General features: G+C 43.5%; 1 long non-coding RNA gene and 1 pseudogene across 3 annotated transcripts; one reads left to right on the plus strand and one right to left on the minus strand.

Moving 5' to 3' along the window:
- Window positions 1–10125: 10125 nt before the first annotated feature.
- Window positions 10126–13557, minus strand: LOC136461149 (uncharacterized; annotated as a pseudogene).
- Window positions 13558–15476: 1919 nt separating this feature from the next.
- LOC136456812 (uncharacterized) lies at window positions 15477–19210 on the plus strand. 3 transcript variants are annotated; one of them, XR_010759533.1, is made up of 4 exons: window positions 15477–16331; window positions 17364–17853; window positions 18292–18416; window positions 19054–19210. It is a non-coding gene; the product is annotated as an uncharacterized lncRNA (long non-coding RNA). The 3 variants fall into 3 exon arrangements; XR_010759535.1 differs by having other exon boundaries at window positions 15481–16331; window positions 17364–17437; XR_010759534.1 differs by lacking the exon at window positions 19054–19210 and having other exon boundaries at window positions 18275–19026.
- The last annotated feature ends 1758 nt before the right edge of the window (window positions 19211–20968 follow it).

Below are 20968 nucleotides of genomic sequence, written 5' to 3' on the forward strand. Positions count from 1 at the left end.
AAATCGCTGGTTCCTGTTGTCCGTTCATTTTGTAAAGGCAGAAACCTTCCACTTCTTTGGTCAGACTAACTTGTGGCCTGCCTTGGTCATGTGTCCTTGAGGACTGTTTTGCGTCATCAGCTAGCGCTCTCATGGGTTGAATAAATGTCAAAATATGAAGGTACTGCATATAAAATCAAGAAGAACATTTGTTACCTCCTCCGTTCTAAGCTATAAAACGTTTTGACTTTTCTAAATACACTTTTTTTCTATATATTTAGACATAGTATATATCTAAGTGCATAGTAAAAACAATGTATTTAGAAAAACTAAAAAGTTTTATAATTTGGAACGGAGGGAATACTATCTAATTGTTCTTTGGATATCACTTTATCAGCCATGGGCTTTTAGTACACATTTTTTCATGATATGATACCACCGTGGACAATATCAAAAACAGTGTAAACAAATCTCATAGATAAACTAAACAATAACATAAAGCAAAGACCATTCAAGACTCAAAATTCTTTAAGTGCAAAAGATGAACTATAGCAAATGTTACCGAAAAACTAAATAACAACATTAAAACAAATCTCATAGATATGAAACCACAGTGAACAACATCAACAATGAATTATAAGGCATGTTTGGAACTCTTGCCCAGCACTATTTTACCTTGCTGAGCTAGGAATTAAATTAGGCAACGCGTTTGGATCCCTAACATGCTTACCTCGGTTTCGGCACCAGGAAGCTTTTCCTTGCTCCTACGGGTGAGCCAAATTGGCTTGTCTAGGCTGGCAAGCTTTTCCTTACTCAGTGTAGCAAGGTGAGGCAAGGCCCTAAAAAGTTCCAAACACGCTAAAAAATTAGTGAAATAGACTGAAAATTCCTTGTCCCACTGATGTATACAATAGGTGCTCGAAACCCATGGGCGACCCTACGAGACGGGTGCAAAAACTTCACATACGGGGTGTTATGAGGTTGGGTGTGATAACATAGAATGGGTATGATAAAATGTTAGGGTCTTATCGTGAGACGGCTTGGCTTCACCTTACACCATTCAGGACCTCTTGTAATCCCATCTTGCATTCCTAAGGATTGGTCAAGATTGATACACTTCACAACATTCATTTTTTAAAACCTGCTGGTTCTTGGCATGGTACACTTTAGTGATCTCATAATCTATCTCATGTAATGCCAAGCAATTTTTTGTGATGAGGAGAGAGGAGGTGAGAGAACGATTTCAATGTTGTGCAAGTGTCTTGAGCAAAAATTCAGTATTAGACAACTATTATACCCTTGTACGACGAGTGGTTATATGCAACTCACATCATTTCTTTGTTCTACACACAAACTAAAAGAACCGTATGGGACAATTTAAAAGACAACATAGCATAGAGGCTGTATACGTTAAGTAGACAAGGTACTTTGCTTTTGGTTATGCACCAAGTCGCCTCAACTCTTGATTATTATTTTTTGGAATAACTCTTGATATGTTAGGTGGCACCATGTAGCCTATAAAAAATATCAATATACCGTCTATATATAAGGTGACTTTGTCACCAATATAATTGCCCTAAGTACCCTAAGGGGCCATTTAGATCCCTTCATTTTGGAGGAATTGAAATCTACTTAATGGATTAGGCTATTTGGCTTGGCATTTTACATTCCATAACTTTCCCAAGGCCACAAATAAGTCCATCTCAAATTCATGGGGTGGAAGATGGAAATGGATTCTATAAATCAATGTGCCATAATTCTACTTTCTAACTTATAACACACTCTTCAACTCACTTCCCCACCATAGAAATGCAACATATAAGTATGTCCCTTGTATGCTTAACAATAAATATACAAACATATTCTATTACAACTATACTGGCTTAATTAATCTATGTCTAAATTATAATTATTAAAATGAATTTAATTCCAACGATCCAAACGGCCCTACTTGCTTTTGGTTTGTTTTCAAACGAGACTAGAGCGCCGACGTGCATGCCTTTGTCTAGGCCCCAAAAGTAATTCCTACAGATTGAGAGCAAGATTACTGATGTTTACCATAGACGGTACATATAATACACCCCATGTTGTCAACGATTACGTCGTCCATTGATGAGAGAATATAGCGCCAATTCACTGAACTCATTCTTTCTCATGAAAGAGGCATTTGTTAGTTAATTTGTTGGTGACCCGAATCAACATGGGTAGGATGCTTCCCTCAAAAAACATGGGTAGGATGCTGCTAATGGCAGCACAATATGTTCCCATGACCCTATTTCTTCGAACCGATCGGAGTTGAGTTTTTCTTTTTTTTCTTCTTTTTTACTGCGGTTGCCATGTAGTTAAATGTGTAGTCGTCGACAGACATCAAGTCGTGTTGACGACGAGGGACGTGTCTCGGATGCTCACGTCTTTGTCCTTGCTAACTTTCCATGCCATTTGTCTGATCAAACACTTGCTCGTTTGGTCCGATTTTATTTGGCTCCGACTTCTTACTATTATTACCAAGCATGGAGAAACCAGAGTCAACAAAGTAAATGATAGTAATCCCATCAATTTCTATAGTTTATTTAGAGGAAAAAAACAGTTGTACTACAGTTTGCAAAGGAAACGAAGAGTTTGTTTGGTATAGCTCACCTTCACTGGTGAATCAGCTTTTGTTGACTTTGACTCGAAAAGCAGTTTGGGTGGTAGAGCTAAATTTATTTTGATGAATCATTTGATAAAACAGCTTCACCTTGTATGAAAATAGTGAAATACTCATGATACCCCTATTTCTTTTTTGCATTTTATTTTCCTTTCTTTTTCTTTCCCTCTTTCATTCCACCTTATCCGCTCATGAGGTGCGCACGCACCAGCACCATGCCCAAATCTCCGCCCCCGTCCCTCGCGCCGGCATCGGCTTCGTCGTCGGTGACCCGCCGCCTGCGCGGCCTCCGCTCTCGCGCTGGGATCCGTCTAGCGCCGGCTCGTCTCCCTCACCTCCATCCCTCTGCCCTACCATCGCAGCCCGCGCCCGAGATCTACCCCTATCGCCCCTGACTCCAGGGAGCGGTGGTGGCGTGGCACACGAGCTCCCGCGCGGCATAGCCCTGGCAAGCTCTCGCGCCTGCACGGCCCTACCTCCACTCCTCTCTGCGCCGCCCAGGGGCAGCAGCAGCACTGGCCGCGGGCCCACAAGGAGAGCTGGTGCAAGCTGGTTTTCTTCGGCTTCAATTGGACGAGCGGGGCTGTGAGAGCGTGAAATGCGGGGCTCACGCTTGAAGCTGAGTGGGTTTGTACCGTTTGGCTGGAGTGGGCATGAATCTACTTGTGAAGGAGACAGCGAAGCCGTGCCAAACGGCCCCGAAGCCGATCGAATCTTCAACATAAGGGGTGGTTGGACTTAGGCACTAAAGAGGTGTCACGACGAGTGTTTGGATAGTAATAATAAAATAAATTATAGAAGTCATCAGTAATCCACGAATCGAATTTATTAAGCCTAATTAGAGGGTGTTTGGTTCTTTAGTCGCTCCTAAAATTTATGTCACATTGAATGTTTAGATACTAATAAGGAGCATTAAATATAGATTAATTACAAAACCAATTACATAGATGGAGGTTAATTTGCGAGACGATTTTTTAAGCCTAATTAATCCGTCATTAGCATATGTTACTGTAGCACCACATTGTCAAATCATGAATTAATTATGCTTAAAAGATTCGTCTCGCAAATTAGTCGCAGGTTGTGTAATTAGTTTCATAATTAGTCTATATTTAATACTCCATGTATGTGTCCAAACATTCGATGTGACAGGAATTTTAGGAGCGACCGTAGAAACCAAACAGGGCCTTAATCCGACATTAGCACATGTTTACTGTAGCACCACATTATCAAATCATAGACTAATTAGACTTAATAGATTCGTCTCGCAAATTAATCTCAATCTGTACATTTAGTTTCATAATTAATCTATATTTAATACTCTAAATTAATATCCAAACATCTGATATGACATGGACTAAAAATTAGGAGGAAAAACCAAACACCCCTAAAAGAAAAGGCATAAGAAGCTAGTACCACGTACTGCTACCACCGGCTACTCCTAGTTTTAACCGGCTACGCTGTGAACATACTCCCCCATCACAAAATAGATGTTATTCTCTTTAATTTTGACCAAATATATATATATGTATATATATATATATATATATTAATATTTATAATACATAATTAGTATCATTAGATAGATCATTAAATATACTTTTATAATAAATTTATTTGGAGATATAAATGCTATATTTATTTTCTATAAATCTAATGAAAGTTGAGAAAGTTTAAACTTCATGTATTCCACAATGACTTCTATGTTTCAAAAAAAAATCCGGAGCTTCAACGGAAAAAAGGCACAAGAAGCTACTACAAACTACTCCTAGACTCCTAGTTTCAACCAGGGCCTTGTTTAGATTAGGTTAGGAATCAGTATTTGGCACTATAGCATTTTCATTTGTATTTGACAATTATTGTCCAATCATGGCCTAACTATGCTTAAAAGATTCGTCTCGTAATTTATAATTAAACTGTGTAATTAGTTATTTTTTTTATCTACATTTAATACTCTATACATATGTCCAAAGATTTAATATGATGAAGAGAGAGTGAAAAAACTTGCAATCTAAACAAGGCCCAACTACGCTGTGAACATATGACAAAACAAAAGAAGAGTCGATCAGGAGCTTCTAAGGCCTTGTTTAGTCCGCAATAATTTTTGAGAAAGGGTACTGTAGCATTTTCGTTGTTATTTAGTAATTAGTGTCCAATCATAGTCTAATTAGGCTTAAAAGATTCGTCTCGTGAATTTCGTCTAAACTGTGTAATTAGTTTTATTTTTTATTTATATTTAATGCTTCATGCATGTGTCAAAAATTCAATGTGACGAAGAATCTTAAAAAATTTTGCAAAATAAAGTGCAACTAACCAGCACCTAAGGGAAAACCGGAACGCTCCAGTTCCTTGATTTGACCCGACTTTTGGGGGCAAGCCCGGCGTTGCGTGGAGGCGGAGACAAGACTTGGCGAGAACTCGGCGGAAGCTGCTGGTCTGGTACTGCTCATACTCATGCTGGGCCATGTTTAGTTCCCACATTTTTTTAGAATTTGGCACTATGCAAAAAGAAGATTCCCCGTCACATCAAACTTGCGGTACATGTATGGAGTACTAAATGTTGACGAAATAAAAAACTAATTACATAGTTTGGTTGTACTTTGCGAGACGAACGTTTTGAGCCTAATTAATCAACGATCGGACAATTATTACCAAATACAAACAAAATACTACAGTATCCAACAGTGTCGCTACAGTGCCCGGCAGTCCGGCGGCGCCGAATCTGGGCACCAACTAAACGCGGCCCTGGGCTCGACAAGCATGGCCGAGAATCGAAATATGGCTCTGGCCATTGGTCGCTCTCGTCATCAAGTCTGAAAAGCCAACTCCGTGTGGGCTCCCCAACCTTCCGTGTCGTTGACGCGATTGTGCTGGCTCGTCAGTCGAAAAAAATCGTACTCAGGGACAAAAATTCATGACCAACAAATTGGAAAGCGCGGCTGCAGTTTTCTACGGTAGTGCTGATGTCGAAAATTTTGGCAAAACGGTACAGTAGCATTTTCGTTGTTATTTAGTAATTAGTGTCCAATCATAATTTAATTAAGCTTAAAAGATTGTCTCGTGGATTTCGCCTAAACTGTGTAATTAGTTTTATTTTTTATTTATATTTAATGCTTCATGCAAACGTCAAAATATTCGATGTGACGAAGAATTTTGAAAAATCAGGCCCTTGCTCTCTGGTCTCTGACAGTGACGATTGGATGCTGCAGTGACATTAATCGGCCCCCAAACTGCTATACCCAGCAAGTACCGTATCTGCATCTTCTGATTTGGGGTGTAAATGACGCTCGGCGAGGTTAAAAGCGGAAAGGCGAACGGCATTTGATGCGAAAGTACCACGGACGTGGAGTTCAGGTCGCCGCCCTCCAGGTTAACGATGACGACAAAGAGCGTAGTACCACGGACGTGGAGTTGTACGTACCACGGACGTTAGCGTCCCCGTCAGCGTTTGCGCGTGTCCCCGCACCGAGCAGCACTGCAATGATTTCGATCTGGTCGCCCTCTTGGTTCGTCCATCACATCTGAGCGCGTGTTTAGTAGGCTAGATTTTGGAATTTGGGTTATTGTAGCACTTTCGTTTTTATTTGGTAAATAGTGTTTAATCATGGACTAATTAGGCTCAAAACGTTCCTCTCGCAATTTTCAACTAAACTATGCAATTAGTTTTTTTTCGTCTACATTTAATGCTTCATACATGTATCGTAAGATTCGATAGGATAGCTACTGTAGCACTTTTTTAGAATTTGGGGTGGGAACTAAACACGCGCTGAAAGGGGTACCAGAAGGCAGAAGCCGAGAAGAGATCGAGCGAAATTGAAAAGCGTCGTTGTCTGTCGATGGTGCGCTGATCGCAGCCGCGCGGACTGACATGACATACACACGGAGTCACTCAAAAACGAGTGAGGAAGATTGAGCCCTTGTTTAGTTCGTGAAATTTAGATTTTGGGACTACTGTAGCACATTCGTTTTTATTTGGCAAATAGTGTCCAAACATTGACTAATTAGGCTTAAAACGTTCGTCTCGCAATTTTCCACCAAACTGTGCAATTAGTTTTTCTTTTCGTCTACATTTAATGCTCCATGCACGGGCCGCAAACATTCGATGTGACAGGTACTGTAGCAACTTTTTGGATTTTGAGGTCCAACTAAACAAGGGCTGAGAAGTTATGGTGGGCTTGTGCGCGTGTGGCAGCGGGAGTGGGAGGGGGCGCTGCACTTGCAGGTCAAAGACGAGTGGACGTTCAGAGTTCAGACCGGAGTGAGAAGGCGACGGCGGCGCATCGCATTCGCATGATCGCATCGCATGGCCGGGGATCTGAGCACTCGATTGAGTAGGAGTACTATAAGAAACAACCGCACAAGTGACAAGTGGAGGAAACGGCGACGAAGACCCCTCATCAATAGGTAAACATCAACCTCTTCCATTCCATTAACTGTAAATAAAAAAAGGTAAAGAAACCATGGGCAGGGCCGCAGGGGACAACCGGACAAGCAAGTTGCGCGGTGAGGACAGGAGAGAGAGCGAGAATTCTGGCCGGTTCGCGGCGTTAGGCTTGCGACCTGCGATCTGTCTGCCTCGTCGTTGTATTGGACCGGATTACTTCTCATGACCAGCTGCTGGTGAAAGTGAGGTCCAGAGTCATGCGCCTTTTGACCCTGGCTGAAAGTGAGGGACTGCACGGGACCGCTTCATCAGCTCGACGCGGAATAGCTTGTCTTTACTTCAAGTTTTCATGCAACTTCTCTTCAGTTGCCAGTTGGGAATTTGAAGGAGGTAAACAGGTGGTCTTCGATGGTGTACGCTTGACCCTGCTCTGACTATTACACTGTATACGTCGACGACTCGCTCCCGGGGTCCTACGTATCGGAGACGGTAAGATGGAGGTGTTGGCACTTGCCATCGTATGAGAAGCACGTTCTGGGTAACTCAGACGTGTTTTCGCTTGCCGGCCCAGGCAAACATATCTACAGATTGGTGTCCGTTTGCAACCCAACATCGATCGCCAGACGCCAGTGTTGCTTCACTGGCACAAGTAGAACTTGTGGGTTTCATGCCTAACATCGATCGGCGATCGCTACATGCAAAGGATATTCTGTACGGGCCGTTTTACAATAGCCATTATTAGCCCATTAGGCCATCAGTGTATGCATTTGACTCCATGGACCGCGATAAGTCATGGGCTGGGCTTCTATGTATCGAAGTCTTGTTAATCTGTTCAGGGGTGCTGGGCCCAAGAGGCCAGAAATACTGGAACTTTTTTTATTTTAACCAAAAAAGGTACTAGTAGTATTTTTTAATAACAGCACGGCCTATTTTGTCATGTAATTTATCAGCACACATTTTTTTTTAGATAATTGATAGTTTATACCCGGCTTCATCTATCAACTGATAGAATCAGGCCAATTATTACAACGTCTCGCCCAAAGGCACACACACAGACTTCAAAAACAACACCTTTGCCGCCAGCCAAACTGGTAACCGAAACAAAATAAAGTTTAGACTAAACATAACCAAGACGTCTTGTAGATAACCATCCATTTGAACTAAAAAACTGCGGAGCTGACGATTCTAGGTGATGTCCAACTAGGATCAGCTGATCCTACTAATCATCATGCCGCTGCAATCTTGCCCACTATCGAAGCCAGTGCGTTCCCCTGAAGAGTACTTGCAAGAAAGATTTTGGTTTGCATTTATCAAAAACCACCTCGTTCCTTGTTAACCAAATGGCCCAGCAAAGTGCGGAAGCTGCTGTTAATAACAATGAATTATACTTTTGGTTCGCTATCTTTGACCATCTAATAAAAAGGTCATTTATATCTCGGGGGGGGGGGGGGGGGGGGGGGGGCGCAATACCAAAAAGTATATGTATAGCACGCCGTAAGTATTTGGCATAAGCACAATCTAAAAAGAGATGTTGTATGGTCTCCGAATAGTGACAGAAGCAGCACTGCCTGTTCCCATTCCAGTTACGCCTAACTAAGTTGTCCTTAGTTAAAATTACACCTTTTTTTAGGTACCACAAAAATATTTTTATTTTTGTAGGTACTTTAATTTGCCATAAATCTTGTGACACTCTAACCCCATTGTTAATTAACACAGCATACATGGACTTGACCGTAAAGTTCCCAGATGCATTTAGACTCCAAACAAAGACATCCCTTTGCTCAAGTAAGTTAATATCTTGTAAAGAAGCAATAATTCTATGCCAAGCCATTAAGTTCGCCCCCACTAAATTTCGTCGAAAGGAAATATTTAGTGGGATTGTACTAAGAACTTGTGCCACAGAGTCTTGTTTTCTTCTTACTATATTAAACAACGAGGGGAATTTGTCTTTAGAGGTTTATTTCCCAACCAAGTATCTATCCAGAACCTAGTTTGAGACCCATCTAACACTTTGAACGAACCAAAGTCCATAAAGACATCCTTGACATTCATTAAACTTTTCCAAAAATGAGAATTTGTTGGTTTCTTAACACAACTCCCTAGAGTCTTATCTTTTATGTATTTGTTCCTTAATAGTTCCTGCCACATACCATCTTCATTTAAAAGTTTGAAAAGCCATTTACTTAATAAACATTTGTTTTGTATATCCAAGTTTTGTATGCCTAAACCACCCTGGTCTTTGGGTTGACATAATATCCCCCATTTGGCCAATCTATATTTCCTTTTGTGTTGGTCATTTTGCCAGTAAAAACATGATCTAAAGCAGTCTATTTTTTCTAACATGCCTTTTGGCAGTTCGAAAAAAGACATCATGAACATCGGTAAGCTAGACAGCACCGAGTTTATCAAAACCATTCGGCCCCCCACCGAAAGCACTTTTCCTTTCCATCCACTAAGTCTCTTTTCAATTCTCTCCTCAATTACCTTCCAATCTTTGTTGTTTAGCTTCCTTGTATTCATGGGAAGACCAAGGTAGCGAAAAAGGGGTATTTTCCAATAACACATCCAAACAGCTGCGAATAAAATTCTTCATGATCTTTTGCTTTGCCAAAACAAAAGATTTCACTTTTGTGGAAGTTAATCTTAAGCCCCAATAGTTGTTCAAAGGTGGTAAGCAAAAGCTTCATATTTACCGCCTTTTCGACATCGTGGCTCATAAAAATTACTGTGTCATCCGCGTATTGGAGGATAGACAATCCATCCTGGATTAGATTAGGAATAACCCCTTCGACCTACGCTGCTTCCTTTGTTCTGGCAATCATTATGGCAAGCATATCGACCACTATATTAAATAGTATGGGCGACATTGGGTCACCTTGCCTTAAGCCTTTTCTAGTTTGGAAGTAGGACCCTAACTGATCATTCACCTTAATATTAATATTACCCCCTTGTGTGAATTTTTGCACCCATTCACACCATTGGTGTGAGAACCCTTTCATTCTCAACGTTTGTTGTAAGAAACTCCAATTTACCTTATCATATGCTTTTTCAAAATCAATTTTAAAAATGACCCCATCCTTCCTTTTGGAATGAAGTTCGTGTATCGTTTCATGGAGTATTACCGCTCCCTCCATGATGTTTCTCCCTGGCAAAAAAGATGTATGTGTTGGTCTAATTATCTTCTAGGCAATGGTAGACAATCTATTGGTTGCGACTTTAGTGAAGATTTTGAAAGATACATTCAGCAAACAAATTGGCTTGTATTGCCGAATCACTTTCGCATCCTTCTTTTTAGGTAAGAGGATTATAGTTCCAAAATTAAGGCGATTCAAAGGTAGGTTTCCTTGATGGAAATCCGTGAACAGAGCCATCAGATCATCTTTTATAAGGTTCCAGAATACCTGATAAAACTCTGGAGGGAAATCATCTGGTCCAGGTGCCTTATTATGTTCCATTTGAAAAATTGCCGCCCTCACCTCTTCCTGGGAAAAGGTATCTGTCAAGTACTCATTTTCTAGCTGAGAGACCTGAGGAATGTCATCAGTCTGTGACTCATCCAACATGATGTGCGAGTTGGGTGAAGGTCCAAACAGGTTCTTATAATAGCTGGTGATATGCTCTTTAAGTTGAGCATCGCCAGTTATTATATTATTTTCATCCTCAAGCTGAAAAATACGAGTTTTCCTGTGTCTACCATTGGCTAGTAAATGATAATATTTAGTATTTGCATCACACTCTAAAAGGTGTTTGACTTTAGCCCTTTGGTACCATTTGATTTCCTCCTTCCGAAGCAATTCGGCCAGCCTTTCATTTAGGACATGTTTTAAATCTAGTTCCCCTTCACTAAGTGCGGTAATTTCTGTCTTTTTGTCTAATTCATCCAGCTTGTTTAGTATGGCAATCTTTTCCTTCTTGTACGCACCACTGACACTCTTTGCCCATCCTCTGAGGTACTGGTGAAGCCATCTAATCTTTGCTTGCCATCGCTCTATAGGTGAGCCATCAACTAGTGTATTGTTCCACACATCCCTAACCATCTCACAGAAATCATCTCTCAGCAACCAACCTAATTCAAATTTGAATTGAGGTTGATAAGCTGACGATGGGTTATTAGTGGATAAAAGTAGAGGTGTGTGATCAGATATTTCTCTAGTTAATGCATATACGGTGGTATGCGGATATTTAGCCTCTAAATCTATGCAAACTAGTACTCTATCTAATTTCTCAAAAGTTTGATTCTATAAATGGTTAGCCCAAGTAAACTTCCATCCTGTCATTTCTATTTCTCTGAGATTTAAGGAATCAATCACAGCATTAAACATGAACGGCCATCTATCATTATAGTTATCATTATTTTTCTCATCTGGTCTACGAATAATGTTAAAGTCGCCACCTATAACAATAGGTAAAGCTTCTTTAGAACATACCCTAACAATTTCAGATAAGAAATATGATTTATACTCCTACTGTGCTGGTCTGTACACCGAAATCAGGTTGAACTTAAAATCATCTTCTCTATGTCTAACCTTGAAACGAATAAAAAATTCCCCTTCCTCTATTTCTCCTATGTCAAAAGTTAATTAGTGAATACCTAGAATCATGCCACCAGACCTACCACATGGAGCCATGCAATGCCAAATAAAATCTCTGCCTGCACAGATATTATTCAAGGTCGATTGCGGGAAATTAGCTCTACCAGTTTCTGATAAGGCAATGAAATCCAAGTTTTTCTCTTTTGTTAAATCTGACAGGAATCTATACTTCTTACAATCTATAAACCCGTTGCAATTCCAGAATATGCCTTTCATCTAGAATGATTCTTGGTTTTTTTCTTATGCCTACGTGGACTCTTCTTCCATGATACAGGGGTTTGTAGACACTTAGGGTCGCAACCCCCATCACCTAGTCCTTCTGAAATTTCAGAACAGATAAAGTTTAAAGCTTCTAAGTCTATACCATCATCGTTAGAACAAACTGTTGATGCATCATCCAACACTATATTGTTATCGTCCACTAGTTTTTTATTTTTATTTAATATGAACTTTTCTAAGAAAGAATTTAAGGAATTCAATATCTCATACTCATTATCCCCTAAAACAACTCCAATAGATGTAGCAGAATTTAGCAAAGAAGAATCGTCACGAGATATAAAAGAGCAAGGCTGTGGTTCTTTACCTTTGTTTGGTGTAGTATCCATGTTGCTTTTAGCCTTCAGCTTTGTTGCCTTGTCCACGGAATCATGATCCACAGTTGCTACAGTCCTCTTGCTTGATCTCGAAGGAGACACTGTCCCACCCTTATGTGCTTTTAAATTATTGAGGTTCTCGGAGTCTGTTTGAGGGGGCATCAATTTAGCCTTCCACTGGCCATCCCCATTTGCATTCACATTCTGAGAAAGGACAATCACTGGTCTGTTAGGATCTTTCACTGGGTTTCCCTGAGAGGGCATTGGATCAGCCCCTTTTGCTTGTTGCTGTGTAGCATCAGCAGCAGCACCAGCAGCTGGTAGCTGATTACCAGCATCATTGTTAGGCACGTGACCCCCCTCTTTACCTCCATCAATATCCATTTTCCCATTAGTTTTGTCCTCATTTGGTTTTTCCCCTTTAGGGTCATCATCCTCCATGGTAGAGTCTAGATCAATTAGCTCTGGCTCACCATCAGGCATACCCTGCTCCACCCCAAAGTGTAGCTGGTAAACATAGTCCCCAATGACCACATCCACAAAGACTGGGATGAGGTTGGAATCCAGCACCGCTACTTTCATTCTTGCTCTTCCAAATTTCTTCATGAATTTAGTATCCACAGCTCTTGGGACACCTAGGATAGAGGCAATTGCCCAGATAATGGGGAATTCCCTAAATTCCTTAGGTAGCCCCCTAAACTGCACCCAGACCTTCTCAATCTCATACTTGTAAACATCCTCCTCCACGCTCTTTTCAAATTGAATTTTGCCTTTCACAGTTTTTGTAACCATGGGGCCCCAGTAAACCATAGTGTCCAAAAGGTCAGAGGAAGAAAAATTAGTGGTGAAGGCATCCTTGCCTTTCTCCTCAATCCCCCACTTGGTCTTGCCAGGTAGTAGATTTTCTAGTTCCACTGCTAACAGCTCAGCAGTAATGGAACCTTCCAACACACGTACCGTAGCATACTTTTCCTCTACAATGACCTTAGGATTTTCATTGACTAGTATAAAATAGAACCCATACCTTCTACAGCATAGCCACAAGGGATAGCCGTAACATTCATTTTCTTTATATTTGGGCACAAGTTAGTAACATGGTCACCATAACATATATCGCAACATAAAACTGTAGTGCACTCATGAATGGTATGACCTTTAGTGTGGCAGCGATAACAAAACGGTGTACCCTTCTTTTTCCCTACATTTTTATGACTCTGGTACCTCAACATTTACTTTAGAAGCATTTGCATTCGGTGGGACAATGCCTTTCTGTACCTCCTTTGTCGCATGTGGTGCTGCAGTTGCCGAAGCCGATGTCGTGGTCGCTGTTGCAGCCATGTTGTCCAGTGAAGGCGCTGCCCCCATGGTAGGAGCAGCACCCTCCGGTGCCTTCCCTTGAGCCGGCTCAACCAACTGGTGTGACCCCCCTGCGCACCCGCCTGCGCGCCCGAGTTAGGGAGGGAATGAAACCCCCCCCAATTGCCTGGGACCCTCCCCCATGGAACGGGATGGAGCCCCCCCCCCCCCCCCCCCCCGCGTGTTCTGGTATTGAGGGCCCCCGGCGTTCTGAGAAGGGTGCCCCAAGACACCACCGGGGTGCTGTTGGAGAGGTTGCCCCCCGCCGGCCTACTGCTGCTGGTTAGGGTTGGCGCCACCATAATTCGGAACAGGCCCCATAGACAGATGACTGGAATGCCCCTGGCCGGACCAAGGACGGCGTCCACCGCCGTATCCGCCTCCACCAAAGTAAGGCCGACGTCCTTGTCCATGATGGCCATATCCGTTGCCATAGCCGCCATACCCTCCATGCCCACCTCCATATGCGTCGTGACCACGACCTCGACCATGCGGGTGGAAACTGTGTCCACGGCCACTTCCCCTGAACCCTGGATTAAATCCCGGGTTGAAACCGGGGTTGAATCCTGCACCTCTGCCTCCTCCTCGTTCTCCAAACCCCCCTCCATTGCCTGCTCCTGGCGCCGCCATGGTCTTGCCCTCACGCACAACTTCCGCGAAGGAACGTCGCTGTGGCGAAGAGGTAAGTGGCGGCGGCTTCGGTTTGCAACGAGGACGGAGTCGGGCACTGGTTCGGAGGAATAGGGCGTTTAGTCCTTTGGTGGGCCTAAAGAACTTTCCTAGCCCAAGCTGCACACGATCCTGGATGCCAGGACGAGCCTCTCCCCATTTTTTCTCAAGACCGCACACGACCCTCGGTACGTGAGTAGAAGCCGGGATCAATTCCCTGGTGGATTGGAGTTTCTGATATGATTGACTCCACCCCCTTACTCTCCGGATCTTTCCCTTCCGCAACGCATGCAGCACGCTCGACCAAAGCCGACGAAGCCACGGCAGAACCTCGATCCGCTTTCTCAGCCGCTCCACGCGAAGGACACGCGGTTGCCGCAACCGGAAGCCTCGCTCGAGATAGCGGAGGAAAAAACGAATCAGGATCCTGAAGTTTCGGTGATTCAAATTTTTTTGAAGCGTCATCTTGCCTTGCTGGACCGAGAATCTCCGGCGAGCTCGACCGTCTAGGGGACGGAAGCGAACCACCGCGGGAACCTGACGTCCTGAATGATGCCATGTCAAGGATGTCCCCAAGGGTTCTCAGTGGAGAGACGCAAGGAGAAGGCAGCGGCCCGTACCATGGCGCTCCCATGAGCTTCCTCTGGGCCAACATTGAAACGATGGATTTAGCGAGAAGAAGATCACCGGAGGATGGATTCTTACCTGAGCCTAGTGCTTGTTCGGCTCTGTAGAGCTGTTCGGTCGTAAACCCCGCATCAATGGCGGCTTTGATGAACTCCGGTGTTGAGGGAGTCCGCGGCTCCTCCGGTTCGTCACTCTCGGACTCATCGGTCTCCTCTCCGACAGCCCAAAATTTGGACCTGATCGGAGAAGGTTCGGACGGCTCGACGTTGAGCTGGACGCCATGAACGGGGCTTGGACGACGGCTTGCCTCCGCCGCCAGCGCCACCACTCTTGACAAGGCTTCTCTCCCTTCCTTCCTTCTTCGATCAGCCTCGTCATCTTCCTCACCGGCGCCGTCGGCGGTCTCATCGGCCTGAGATGGCCGCAAGGCCTGCTTGACCTTTGGCGCAAGGGTGAGCTGCCTTGTCATCGACTAAACGGCAGCTCTCGTGCTTGCTGGACTATCTTTTCTTCCTCACGAGTCATAGTTGTTGACCATAAACATAACTAAAGGTATAAAGAAAAGATTGGATGATTTATCAGCACACATGCTCGAGCCAAATTCAAAGTTCCTTAACAAAGCACATACTCGAACCAAGGTTTTAATGTGAATTCAATTTTAAAAGCGTTCAAAACAAGCTAATTTTTTTCATAAATGCTAAAGACAATGGACATGTATGGCATGAATATTATCTACTCCCTCCGTCGAGGAAAAAAACGGGAGGTAGTACAACGAATGGTGTGCTCCCTACGCGCTGCTGCGGGTCTCGAGAGTCCTCCATGTGTGGAGAAGAAATCCCTGTCTTCGTGTTGGTCGTCCTTCTCCCCCTCTCTGAATCCTCTCCCACCAGCGCGGGGAACGAATGGTGTTCCGGCCGCCGTGTCGTCGGTGTCAACGTTGGTCTGCCCTACGCCATCACCGACCTCCGGCAAGCCGTCGCTTCTGCGGACAGAGCTCCACCCCGCGGCTATCCTCCTGGTCTTCCTGGTGCTTTCAATCGTGTCAGTCCGCGAACAAGGTAGGAGGGGCGGATGCAATTTGTGAGGTCGGTGCACACACCACAAGTCCACAACTACCGTTCTCTCTCTCTCTCTCTCGTTCATCCCTCTCCGTCCCCCAAAGTGATTTGGTTTTTGATCTACAGATGGACCCGTGTTGTCTGCTGTTGCTGGACCACTGGAGCCTTCACGAGCTGCTCAAGATGGAGGCCGATGCCATCAGAGGATGTGCTTCTGCGGCGTCGCCTCCCCAACTCCCTTCTTCTTACTTGGGTCGCTTTCCCTCCTCATCCTGGTCTTCTCACACTCCGTCATGGCCTTCTCCTCCAAGGGGGATGGCGCAGCAGCACAGCTGTTGGTAGCGAGGCTGCAGGCCAACCTGGGATGCTTGTGGGAGTGGTGCAGCAATTCGTCATTGCGCTATTGTGGGTATAGTACAGGAGCCCAAGGTATTGCGATCGCTCATTTGCCTTCATGCCCCTGAACTGTTTGAGGAAATGTGACCATAACACAAACCACATTTTAGATTCAATTTTACCTATAATTATGCTTTGCGCCAGTTGATAATTTTTTCTATTCTTTTTCCTACCTATGCTACTAAACTATTGTTCATGCCATTAGTTGTCCACCCTCTTGCTCTAAATGTTGATGTACGTAAATGCACAGTGTCAGGTTCTGCTGTTGCAGATGGTGGTTTTTTTCTTCTTCTGATTGCTTGGTGCTGGTCAACCATAATTCCATTTAGTTATTCCAAATATTCCTATTTGGGTTATGTTCCTTTCGTTAGTAGTAGCTGGTTTTCTAATATTCTGGCCCTGGCTGCTAGCTTCCGTTGGATTCAAGCATGCATATTTACATGCTTGTTTGTGTTTACTTCATCCTAAATATTTCACCAACCGATGCATAGTTACTTTAGAACATAGTGATGGAATTTTTTTCCATCTGTTCCTGTTGTCTTCCTAAAAGTTGCTTTTGATTTTCAGGATTAGATAGGGTATCTGCATGGTGCTATAAGCTTATTTATTAGTTTGGATGAATGTCCCTGGCTGTTTTGTTAAATCTGTTATACATTTAGGCTGATCATATATTTTTTAATTTATCACAAGTTTTGAATGCACTCCAAACAAAATTGTTGATGTCCATGATCTTCTCTGATAAAACGACTATTATTGCATTTAATCATGGAGATGCAACTAACAAGGCCATTTCAACCAAATCAAGTTTTTACCCTATATTCAGTAGTTGTTGTCCCCTTCTTAGAGGATCTTGCATTTAAACATGGGATCTTTTTGGTCCATATAAGATGGTACATTTTACCTGTGTTGCTGATTTCTGTTTTTTTTGTTTGGAAACCTGTGTATTATTATAGTGTAGTAGTGTTTTTTTTTTCTTTTCATGCAAGAGTGTTCCTGCTTCCTTATTGTTCCGGTAACTATTGCGGCAGTTTTTTTTATTTGGTCTTTCACTCTTTGCTTGGGCAGTGTTCCTGTGATTGATGGCCATGGAAATGATGCAGTACAGACAAGAGGGTCTGCCCTGGTCTCATCTGTGCATGGTATGCTCCCATCTTCAGTAATCGCCATTTTCTTAGATACCTCATTATTCAGAACTCATGGTCCCAATTCTTTTAGCATGCGTACATTGGTGAGTTAATTTTTGGATGACGTCTTCTGTTTTTTCTTTGGATGCCTGTGTATTATTATATTGGGGTACTGTTTTTTCTTCTTTTCATGCAAGGGTGTTCCTGCTTCCTTATTGTTACTGTACCTATTGCTGTAGTTTTTTTAATTGATTTCGTGCTTTTCAGTCTTTGCTTGGCCAGTGTTTCTGTAATTAATGGCCATGGGAAGTGCTGCAGTAAAAGCATGACTCCAATTCTAAATTTACAGAGAAATACAGAAAAGAGGGTCTGCCCTGGTCCGATCTGCGCATGGCTATGCTCCCATCTTCAGTAATCATCTATTTTCTTAGGTACTCCATATTATTGAGAACTCATGGTCTCAGTTCTATTAGCATGTGTAGATTGATGACTTTTTTTTTTGGATGGCGTCGAATTTCCTTTTCCTCAATGTCAAGGTTAAATTGCCTCTGGTTATTGACTTCAAAACTGACACGTGTGTGTGTGTGTTTTCCATTTTTGTTTCTTTATTACAATCTGCATCAACCCGCTTTGGATACTTTGTGTGCAATGTGATAGGAACAAAAGGCAATTATATACTGTCTATGTGAGTTTGGCTGGTTACAAAATTTAAATGTAACAAAAAAATAGTTCAACCCTGCATTATACAAAAATATGTGGGATCATAGAAGCATTTTGTCGTGCAGCATGATTTGCAAAATTTCTTCTTGCCAAGGCTATATTCACCCTAATCAGGTTTATAATTCCTGGAAGCATCTGGTGGCGAATAGGGTTTGGGAGGAGGGGAGCGAAGGTCAAGCGGAGGAAGCAGGGCGGGCACAGGAAGAAGAGCACGATGCACGACGAAGAACGTGTGGTGTGCAACGCCTCCGCGTAGGAGAGACGCAATCGGAAGGTACCCACGCACCTATGCCTCAAGTCAAAAATTGTATGTTTTGGCCTGTCTCAAACCTTACGTACTCTACTCGGCCTAAAAATATCATAACTTACACCCCTATATATGCTATCATGTGTGCTTTGGTTGTAGCCTCCTGCCTCTGATCCTTCTTTTCTTTTTCACTTATTTTATTTGAAAAGCATGGCTACCTCCTGACTGACATTATCTTCACCAGGAACACATGTTGTTTATTCCATTACTGTATTGCAGTGATTGGAGACTGCTCATCACATTTCCAATAATGTTTCTTAATCTATTGTAATGTTCTTCTTCGGTCTGTGTGTGTGGAGATAGAAATCATAAAATTATCCTTCTCCAACGAAAATCATTGTGTGTCCTCACTTTTTTCTCTTAGATTTCATCAAGTCCATTTCGATTTAGTTTTAGTTTAATGGCTCAACTAAGTTAATCTTTTTGCTACTAGCAATATCAACAGTTTATAAGTAATCAATCACTGAGAAGTAGGATATTGCAATACTTTCCTGCCTTCCTCTTATTCCCCTGCCGTCATGCCATGCCTTAGGTACAACCAAGATATATCATATATGCCAGCCTTCCTATAACAACCTTTTTTGTAATTACGTATTGATTTCAGGAACCATTTTGTGAAGTAACCAATGCAAATCCAAGGTAGCTGAACTACTCTGGTCTCTCTTTCTTCCTGCTCCGTTCCATCTTGTGCATGGCAACGACAAATATTTGATGCATGGCCTAAGGCTAATTTGGATTAGTAGATGTTTACACCCTGCATATTGAAGGACCGGAAACGGCGACCAGAGGGGGGGTGAATGGGAGCCTCAAATTTCTTTCGAAATCTTCGACCACTGTCCCAACATCAATCCCCAAAAAGCATACACGAAAGACTTGATGACCACGACCCTAGAGAAGGGTGGATGCTCCCTCAGAACACAGCGGGTCACCACAGAGCAAACGGAACACAGATCAAAGCCCAAACGAGCAAACTCCCAAAAGAAAACAGCACTGCTCCTGCAAATATCGGACACGTCCGGTATTATATCGGACACGTCCGGTATTTTCCGGACACGTCCGGTATGATATCGGACACGTCCGGGATTTTCAGCAGCAAGCTGACCAAAAGAGAAAAATCCAAAACCCCATCAAACGGTGTCCAAAAATCATGAAATTTTAACCATAGCTCTTTAGACACCAAGGGAAGGTCTCCACAAAATTTCAGCTCAAAACTCCAAAGTGAGAAATATCGGACACGTCCGGTATGATATCGGACACGTCCGGTATGAACGAGCAGTTTCTCGGGAAAAATTAAATCAAGCCATAACTTGATCAAATCAACTCCAAATGACTTGAAATTTTGCACAAGAGTTCACAAGCGAGTAGAAAGGCAACCTCTAAAAGATCATAGCCCGAGACAAACTCTAACTCCGTGAATCGAAGGAATTGAAGAAAACCCCCAAGAAATAGGTCAAGAACTAAAATTGCCCGGATCTGCGATCTCGTGAGGAATTAGTGGATTTCCTTCGGTGGAAAGCTTCTACTCATGTCACTGATCGATCCAAGGCAACAAGAACGAACCAAAACCGTCCCAAATCGAAGAAACGAGAGGGGAAACAAGAAGGGACAAAAGGAGCTCGTGAAGAACACCAAAATCACATCAAGAACACAACTAAATCATGAATCCCGGAGGACATACGGTGGTTACGGCCACCGATTCCTTCAAAACCAAGTCACAATTTGAGTTGTGGACCTCTCTCATACATGGAAGCAAACTAGAGGAAGAAACCCTAAAGGAGAAAATGAAAACTGGAGGAGGTGAGGAAGATGGGGGCTCCCTCATCCTATTTAACAGGGCTATTACACATTCCCAGTTTTGCCCCTGGATACAAATGAGTTGAACCGCTAAGCCCAAGGGCGTTGTTGTCCAACCCGGTGTAATCTTGATCCGACGGCCACCGCGCCTTCTCACCGGTAGCTTCGCCTCGACGCGAACTCCCCGATGCCGCCACGTGCCGTCCGTCCCTCCTCGGAACCTCCGCCCGGGTTTTGAGGCCCAAACCCGTAAACCGTCCATCCGATGGTTTTGAGGCCCAAACCATCAAACCGTCCGCGAGTAGCGTACTCCATACGCGTCCCCCGCCATCCGACGCGTGTCACCGCCGTCCTCGACCGGCCGGCCCGCCAAGTCCTCCTGAGCCTCGCTCGACTCACGCGTCCGCCGTCTTGACCCGGTCAACACCGTCACTCCATGTCTTCTTGCACTTGTCGATGTCCCAAGTGTCAGCCACCATGGCTAGTCACCCGGCCTCTGGGTCCCTCGGTCCAAGCCTCACGTCCGTCCTTCACCGCTCCCGGTCTGTCGGCACGGCACGTCCTCCTTGACCTTCACCTCACCGTCGACCACCACATCCGAGCTCCACACCTACACAACACAAGCCAAAAGACATGTCGCACACATAGCTTTCGCCATGGTAGAGTTAGTCACCACTCAACCTACTTCGTGGATCACATTGACATTCACTCATCACAAAACGAAC

This window comes from Miscanthus floridulus, chromosome 6 (assembly GCF_019320115.1).
Source record: "Miscanthus floridulus cultivar M001 chromosome 6, ASM1932011v1, whole genome shotgun sequence".
NCBI lineage: Eukaryota > Viridiplantae > Streptophyta > Magnoliopsida > Poales > Poaceae > Miscanthus > Miscanthus floridulus.